Here is a 9494-nt window from a genome sequence, read left to right as displayed (position 1 = left end):
CCTAGGGCTTGAACGTCGGCGTAGCTTGTAGCCGAGAAGCTGCGTTTGTATTGCCGGGTTCGCATCTCAAGCGTTTTCTCGATCGTGGAAGCCTCCGATGCAAATTCAGCGACCGTCTTCGGCGGGTTCCTTATCAATCCAGCGAAGAGTTCCTGTTTGACACCCCGCATGAGGAACCTCGCTTTCTTCTCTTCGGGCATACTTGGGTCGGCGTGTCGAAACAGGCGATTCATCTCTTCCGTGTAGATGGCAATATTTTCGTTGGGCAGCTGCACACGGGTCTCCAGCATAGCCGCGGCCCGTTCCTTGCGGACCACGCTCGTGAACGTGCTTAGGAACGTCGTCCGAAAGTGATCCCATGTTTGTAGGGCGGATTCTCGGTTCTCGAACCACGTCCTCGCGGCGTCTTCTAGGTAGAAGTATACGTGGCGCAGCTTGTCCTCGCAGTTCCAGTTATTAAATGTTGAGACCCTTTCGAAGGTCTCGAGCCAAGTCACGGGGTCTTCACATGGCGAACCACGGAACGTCGGCGGCACCCTGGGTGGCTGCATCACGATCGCCGTAGGGGGCACTGCGTCAGTCATCGTCCCTGTTGTCTTCGTTGCCGTGGCTTTTGGCTTGTCCGATAGGAGTCCGTATTCTGGTGGGAGACCTTGCTGCCTGCGGCTAGATCGCTGGTCAGCGGTTGCACCGGAGTCCCCTTGACGGTGTGGGCTTGGCTCACGGTTGGAGGGGGGGGGGGTTCGGTACATGGACGGGGAAGGACCTCCACCAGATGTGGTCGTGACGTCGACGAAGACAGCAGTCAGCACGTCCGAGATGAAACTGTTTATTTGGCCGAACCTGTGGCCGGGAAACTGAAAAGTCAAACTACAGCAATACGCTGTTAGCGGCGAACAGAGCGTCGACCGTCGATCAACTGACAAGCAGTCAAGCGCGTCGGCTTTTATACAGGCGCTATCGAACTTTCCAGAGATATCGCTGTTGGCGGCGTCATCTCTCGACAAAGCTGGAACATTCTCGCGCGGTCCGCAATCTTAACAGATTGTTCCAAAACAATCGCAAAGCTTCCTAGACATCACGGCGAGGCCTGCGCAGTGCATTGCCCACAGTCTTTGTGGGTGAAGCTTCAACTCATGCAATATAAGACTCGCGGGAATATGTACTTGCCTTTGTTCCATTTTTGCAATTCCACTACTTTTTATCCACTACTTTTTATCTCAGCAATTTGAGCATATTTTACAATTTGTTATAGAAGGCGGAGCAGGCACACCTTAGCATTTGCAAAAACAAGCAAGGGTGTGTGTGTATGTGACTTAAAGGTGTACCGACAAGCTTTCAAGAGAACAAAAGTGTCTCACACACTGGAAAATGCAGTAGTGCGATGATAATGCTGCGCCTTGAAGAGGAATTTAGCGTACTGGAAGAGCAAGACAGTAAAGTAGCACTTACGAGGTGAAGGCAGTTGAAGTTCGGGGCTCTCAGCCCCTCGCAGCTGCTCTTCAGGGCCTAAGGAAAATGAAGACAGCAAATGTATACATCTATCTAAACCAGTCGCCTTCATATGAATAAGACAAGCAAGATATTACCAGACATGGCCATGCCCTTCTCGTACTTTTTAGCTTTGGCCTGTGCACCATGGTAAGTGCCTGAAAGAAGAATCAAATTAATTACACGAAGTAGCACCAACCTTTCACCCCAGCATGACTATATGCGAGTTCATTATTGACGTGAAGGCCTTTAGTGTCTCATTCAGAGGTGTCCTTGAAAGGGTTGGCAATGGCCTTGTTAATAACACCACATTGCCGACAGATGGCACAAAAGAATTGCATAATAACAAATGCTATTACAACGGAATTCGTGATGTACCGATATGACAATGTTGCTTGGTCAAAGGTGGGCCAATTCTGGAGGAAATAAAACACCAGGTGAGGCGTAGAAAGCTTTAGGGTAATAATGGAGGGTGGGATGCCAATTGGCAGACAATGTCAAGGTGATTTACCATGTGCCTAGTCAGAGCATCTGCTTTCGCCTGCTTTCTCCTTAGTCTTAGCCAAAGAAACTCAATTCTTTTGGAACTGGCTGCCAGAATGCCTAATAAAACCTTACATACCTGAAAGTTTCACCAAGCACTCAAAGTGCAGCCACCATTCAAAACTCCACTAAATGACTTTAGACAGCATCTAAGCTGGTAAAAACAACCAACAAGGGCCATGCCATGAGAATTGCATTAAGGTGGCTACTTGACCCGTGTTGCCATTCCAGTTTAGCAAGGCCCAAATAAGGCATCTACTCTATTACTTGACCATGGCTGCAATGAACACTTACGGCATCTGGCCACAACTCTAGCAGGGTAAGCCCGCCACCCCTCGTCTGTTGTGCCTGGCACTGCCTCATCCAGCACCATGTGTTGGACATCTGCACTGCCAGGTGGCCACATGCAATACTTCTCATCTGCAGTTACCCATGAGAGGGGCACTACGTCGAATGTATCCTCTTGCTGCGGAAAATTAACGATCGCGAACATCTTCGGCATGCTGAAAAAAAAGAACGGATGAAAAGAAAAAAAACTGTATTGAAAAGAAAAAAAACTGCGAAAAAAAACTGCATAAAAACAGAACACCTGCTTTTTCACTTGAATACCACGGAAAATAACTGTGGAGGAGAATAAGTGGACAAATTCTAAGGAATATCAAAACAAAATTTCTTTTATTTGTCATCAGAAATTTCCATTGTTCGGTGTAGTCTTGGATTTTGCCCTATTGTATCTAGTGATTGAAAATTTATACAAACATAAGGTTTAGTGGTTTGGTAGATAATTATGAGAAGAATGTAATGCGAAATTTTTTCCGCTCTGCCACGTGTTTTTCGAGATAAAGGCAGTGGACAAAAACACGTGTTCTGGGCCGATTTTGACGTTTTTTATGGAAACATCTACACTGCCCATAAAAGCCGAAATTAATTTAACACGAGCAAAAGCATGCACATAATTTGTTTAAAAAATCGACTTACCTAACTGAAATATACTTTCTGGAATTCATAACCAAAGTTAGCGAAAACACCAGAGCGGTTGAGTGCTCCACTCCACTTCTTTGTCATTATTGGTCACTGGTGCTTCGGAAAAAATTTTTGTGGCAAAACCCATTGCAAGAACATATAAAGAATATATCATCAGGCAAGAATATATAAAAATTTGAAGAAAATTTCAGGGTCGACCAGCCGTGTTTTGTTCGATCATATGTGGGATCACCAAGCACTAAAAAATTACGGCGCTCAGCATAGTCTTTGTGTGGCCGTAGCATTCAAAACACGTGTTCAGCAAATATAACAAGCCAAGATCAACAGGCAACAATATATAAAAATTTAAGTAAATCTAAGAGTTCGACCAGCCGTGTTTTGTTCGATCTTACATGGAATCACCTAGCACTAAAAAGATTATGGCGCTCAGCATAGGCTATGTGTGACCGTAGCATGCAAAACACGTGTTTAGCAAATATAACAAGCGAAGATCACAAGGTATACGTGCTCAAATAAAATGCAAACACCCTGATGGATGTTGCGGAAATTGGTACGATGCGCTGACCAAGGAACAAGTACGTGCAGTGACATTCATAGCCAGGTAGTAGTAGAAGTACACATATACTCACCCTGAGCCGGCAGCGTGCAGAAAGCAGGTGCAGTTAGTCAGAAGCACAGGAACGAGTAATCGCTGTCTTCTTCGGTGCATATCCTCGTTACAGCCCATGTGCAAGACCACATTATATCAACAATAGCACTGCAGGGTTACCAGACGTTTCCAACCACAGATCGCCCAAATTGGTCCTCGTACTTGCCACAGATATTTCCGCACGCAAACACTCGAGTAACCCAAAAAAGTGTTTCCTCAGATGGAATAAATTATTTTTTGCCAAAATATTTATATACGAGTTCTTTCATAGATGGACTATCAGATTGTGCAGAAAACGGGAAGAGCAGTGTGGCAGTGCCTCTCGCGTGTGTTCGCCGCCAGAAAGCTGAAAGCATGATGGCACGGTTGCTGATTTTACCAGTAGATTTTTCTTATAATTAAAATTTTCTGTTGGTTCAGTGATAAGGCATCTGATTCTACTGCTTTTGGTCTTTATACGAAAACGAAAGTAACTTCTACCTTTTTTTGTTGCCAAGTTTATGTGGCACCACCAGCCAAACAAGATGAAACAAACTTTATTTTAAGGGCGACCTTCTGATGGTTATATGTGTTTTACCGCAAATAATGAAAATGGGTGTTTTTGAAGGCCTTCAGTAAGTGCCACCCCCCCTCGAAATTCCTGGCTGTGAGCTTGGTGTATGCATACCGCACCCCCAAAGCTCCGAAGCTATTTACGAATCAATAAATCCATTCATGTTGTACGGGCCTCCTGCCCGTGCTAAGAGGTGCGGGGCACCGACTGGAGAGCAATGGAACGAAGTGACTTTTATTAATGTCCGGCAAGAAGCGCGCGAACGCGCTTGGGGAGCTTCCACGTTGGGACTGATAGGGCCCATCACTGTCTTGCTGGCCGGTCCATTTCTGGTCAGCTAGGCTGGAGCACGGCCGCTCGATGGAAAAGCGGCCGTGGCTGCAGCTACGCAAGGCAGCCGCCCACCTTGCCGACGTGTGTAAGGTTTGGGCCGGAGCACGTTCACGCTCCGGGGCCCCGTTCTGCCACATACGTGGTCTCAGCAGTCTAGCCGTGCACATGGTCATCACGGGATAAAGGTCGAAATTTTTACGTTGTCGCTGCCTCTGTGTCCCATATGAGAGCCTCAGCTGGCCACTGGCACTAAAGCTTTGGCCTGAGCCCACAAAGGGAGCAGGAACTTCGTAAAACAGCGACATGCTTGCTGCTGGTTATGAAGGTTGAGGGCAGTAAAAAATGCAGGACAAGGTATTTCGGCCTTCCGGGCATGACACCTGAATACTACTGCAAGGATGTAACAGATTCAACATATGTACCGGTAACTGATATGGTGTATGAACATTTAATTAGCACAATGATCGGCATAAGGACCTTGAATGTGGTGTTGCTGGTGCAGCCACTTCTGGAACTTAACGGCACGCGTGGTTACACCTTTAAAAAAATTAGTGCAACTTTGATTTCCCACAACGCACTCCGAGATTCACGCACGCTTACACCCAAGAAACAGATACCACACACAGCGCTTACACAGCGCTTAGTGGTTACACCAGTTGCAAGGTTCGTTTGGGGAAGCCCAAGTGGGGAACATGTTTTATTTCATTTCTGGCGTGAGTGATTTCTGAAATAAATGCGCCGCGATATGGCTTTCGGTACCCGCGTGTCCGTTGTGCACGTCACTAATCTCGGGGACTTAAGTACAATACTACATTTACGACCATTATACGCGCTGAAATTGCTATTACAAAAGCAAGCTCAAATATCAACATTAGATATATATATCGGCTGATTTTTCACAAAGATATTTCCAACATTTTTTTTCTGTATTTTGGCCTTGTGGCAACACTGTTCGGAAGGTTCACTCGTCCACGCACGGCTCGTTTTTCGGTCATCGCTATTCGTTGCAGCCGGCTCAGTTTTCTGTTAACGCGCTACGCCGATGATTTCGAAGTGACCTCGCAGTGGTCGAAGTATCGCGCCGTGAAGAAAGATTATGAGCTTGTCCTGCACGGGCTCGACACCGCCAAGTTTGCTTTCGGGAATGCGTCCTCGCCGCTGAACAATGAAGCCAAGAAAAGGCCGGCCAGCGATGCTGTTTCGGATGATTATGCCGCGCAATCGCACTCGCTTCCCTCGACCGTCCTCGGAAAGGGATCGACGAGCGACGTTTCGTCAAGCTATGTTTGTGCCAGTGGCAGCAGAGCTTCGGCGCAAAAAACAGAGCTGGTACAACCAGTTGCATATCTGTCCGAGGACGTCGAAGAACATACACAATCTGTCGTACCTCGGATCGATGACGCCGAAGAACATGCCCAGATATTGCCAGTTGGCTTTCATACAGCCAAAGGTGATTCAGGGAGCAGCTCAGACGACGAAGCCGCAGAAGCCACTTACGTAGGCAGAAGTGCTTCAGACAGCTCCTCTTGTTCAGATGAGCTGTCTGTCGAAGAGGCGGAAGCAGTTGAAGCTGCAGGCTGCTCTGGTAGCCAATGGGTGTCATTCCATGATGCGCCTGCAGAGGAGCTGACAGCAGCTGAAAGAACTTGCTGTCATTGCAAGCCGGCACAACATGACTCATTTCAACATCACGATATTCTGGATTTTTGTCGGCGCCGAGGCATTCCTGACCTACCAAAGGATGCTCGAACCGTGATGCGGACGGAGCAAAAGGCACAGCTTGACCAAAGTGGAAGTGTTGTGCATTTTGGTCTGGCTGAAGGCATACGGCAAGCGATTGGACCAGGGTACTTGCCACGGGATGTCAAGCTGCAAGCGAACATTGACGGCACGCCACTCTTCAAGAGCAGCCAGACATCTTTTTGGACAATTCTTTGCCGATGTACCAACATAAAGGCTTCCACACCGTTTGTGGTGAGCGTTTATTGTGGACCTGGCAAGCCACCGGACCTCCAGAATTACCTTGCCCCTTTTTTAAAGGAAGTTCTGGACATTACTTCTAGCGGGATGGTTATAAAGGGCACCCATATTGGCATGACACTGACAGCAGCTGTGTGTGATGCACCTGCTAGAAACTTTATTAAAGCTGTAGCTGGCCATAGTGTCTATCATGCATGTGAGATGTGTACCCAAAAGAGCCAGTACAATGGAAGGAAGAGTCACGTTTCCTAACCTACGTGCACCCCTGCGTACGAATGACTCCTTTCGCTCGCAAGAGGACAAACATCACCACGATGGCCTCTCACCATTCCTGCCATTGAGCTTAGATATGGTGATGTGTTTCCCGACAGAGTATATGCATTTGGTATGCCTGGGTGTGATGCGGCGGATGCTCAGAAACCGGGTGAGCAGAGGCCAGGGTCCTAGGGCAAGCAGGTTAGGAAGATTTGAGCACTGCAAAGTTAATGATTGTTTGCGAGAATGTGCAAATGCCTTTTCCAGCTGCTTCCAAAGAAAGCCAAGGGGAACAGAAGAACTGGACCGCTGGAAGGCATCAGAATTCCGTACATTCCTTCTCTACGTGGGGCCTGTGGTGCTTAAATATTTGCTTCCAGCGTCACAGTACCAGCACTTTCTGTTGTTCCATGTGGCAATCAGAATATTGGTTTCTCCACAATACCGTCTGGTGTACAACCAGTTTGCCCGTGACCTGCTGCGATACTTTGTTCAGGAATTTGGCAAACGGTATGGCAGTAAGCAGCTCGTGTACAACGTGCACACCCTCAGCTATCTTGCGGAAACAGTGCTTGGTCCATGGGCCCCTTGATGAATTCAGCGCCTTCCCTTTTGAGAACCACTTGGGGAAAATGAGAAGCTGCTGCGCTCCTCTAACAAGCCACTCGCTCAACTCAGCAGGAGCTGTCAGAGATGAGGCATCTGAACTCCGAAGGCACAGAAGCAAGGGCCCTGTCAACTAAAACCAGGAGACTGTTTTTTTGCTGGATGATGGACCGGTGTTGTGTTGTGGAGGTGAATGACAGCAGTTTTAAAGCCGCAGCCCTACGAATCCAAGGGACTTTTACAAAGTACCACTCCAGTCATCCTGGCTTTGCATATAGAAAATGTGATGCCGCTAGTGGGATTTGAAAACTTGGCGGCTTGAAGACCTTCGTGGCAAAACACAGTGCCTTAAACTGAGGCGCAAGCGCAACTACATAGTTTTCCCTTGTTGCACCTGCAGTGAGAAGCCGGCAACCATCCTTTTGAAGCAAAGTGAATTTCTTAGTTGACAGATCATGCAACATTATGAGAAGGTTATTGCAGTGCACAGAGAAAAAATGTCTACGCCTGTGCATTACCTAGACAACTCCCACAGGTGATTCTGTGAGGATTTTAAAGCTGTTTAGCAAACCATTACTTGTATCTCGTATTACGAAACTATCATCATATACGGTATGTGCCACGAAAATTGGGTAAAGTCACTACTCACCACGGGTCCACTAAAAATGAAGAAGGTAACAGGTTCACCCAAAAAAATGGCTGCGAATGAACTCGTGCCTAACCTATGCAGTCATAAGTTGCTCGAAGATAGTCGCACTCCCAAGGAAGAAGCTGCAGTTTGTGAAGCGAGGCTTCTCACTATGCGTGAACGTCGGTGGCAGCGCTGAGAAGATCCACAGTATATGGCCAGGGAATTGTAACAGAAGAGACTGCAGTGGCAAGAAGATCCCGATTACAGGGAGCCCAAACATGCGGCAAATGCTCTTCATGTGTGTTCCCCGTAGCAAAGCCAAGCCCACCGAGAAAAGTTGAAAGCCCGTGCCTCTACCAGTGGCGCCGACACAAGGTTTCAGTGTGAGTTCCTTTCGTTGGAATTCGGACATTCCTATGAAGTGTGTGATAGTCTTCGGTTCAACACAAACAACCTGTCTACTCTCAGGACTGTGTGATAAGTGGAGTAGAGCGACCTTGGCTTGCGTAGGCTGCAGGAGCTCTTCCCTGACGCTATGACCGAGCTGGAAGATGTGTGGCTGAGTAAAACTTGTTACAAGACCGTTCTTCGAGGGAGAGGGCCACAGTGCTGCTTGAGCAACGGTTTCTCATCAAAAATCTGATGGTCTAAGATAAGGGAGGCAGTTCACTACATACCCACTCGCTTTTCGCCAGTCAAGCCAAGTTCAACCTCATTACAGCCAAGTTCTGCCTAAGTACAGTAATAAGCAAGCAAGCGACCGATCAATTCACAGTGGATCGAGCTATGCGTCGCTTAGTGCAAGCTTTGAGCCATATTTTTTGCCACTTTGTATCTGTTGATATACAGCAAGTGCAACATGTTTTTCAACCTCAAGCTCTGTAGCCGCTAGTCCACCATAACGCTGGCTAAACCTCTTCCTTTGCATCACTCTCCTCAACATTCACCCACCACGTTAACAGCACCTTCCAGTCAGATCACTGAAGTGCTCTCTCACTATGCCACAATTAGCATGTGCACCCTCTTTGGAGCAAGAGGATGCAGGATCACTGACAAATGATTTTAGTCACAAGCCTACTTGGTGTCAACAATAGCCTCGCAAAGCCAAACGATTGCAGTGATGAATAGCCTAGTAGCCACCTACCAATAATGAGCCGCCACACGCTGCTGACCTGTTTGCACTGGCGCGTCTCCCCGACAACTCACCCACCACCTTTGACAGCACACTGTACATGCCGAGCCACAATTGTGGTGCTCAACACTCGATTCAGTGGGAATAATTGGAGGGGTCCATGACATCACTCATGTTACATTCCAAATTGTGTTTTGGAAGGACTGTTTCTGCCATCATACAGCCTACAAGGACAATTTCAACGGCACTATAACGTCATTGCGATGCCAAATGAGTCAAGCCACCCATGTTGTCGTGTTTGTGTCTCTCTTTTGTTTGTGGTTTTTAGTAGCGGCAG

General features: G+C 47.5%; 1 pseudogene; it reads left to right on the top strand.

The window, feature by feature from the left end:
- Positions 1-6909: 6909 nt before the first annotated feature.
- LOC119378643 (uncharacterized) lies at positions 6910-7485 on the top strand (annotated as a pseudogene).
- The last annotated feature ends 2009 nt before the right edge of the window (positions 7486-9494 follow it).

The sequence above is a fragment of the Rhipicephalus sanguineus genome, unplaced genomic scaffold, assembly GCF_013339695.2.
Source record: "Rhipicephalus sanguineus isolate Rsan-2018 unplaced genomic scaffold, BIME_Rsan_1.4 Seq9061, whole genome shotgun sequence".
Lineage (NCBI taxonomy): Eukaryota > Metazoa > Arthropoda > Arachnida > Ixodida > Ixodidae > Rhipicephalus > Rhipicephalus sanguineus.
The sequence above is the reverse complement of the archived record's forward strand: the minus strand, read 5'-3'. Positions and strand labels throughout refer to the sequence as shown.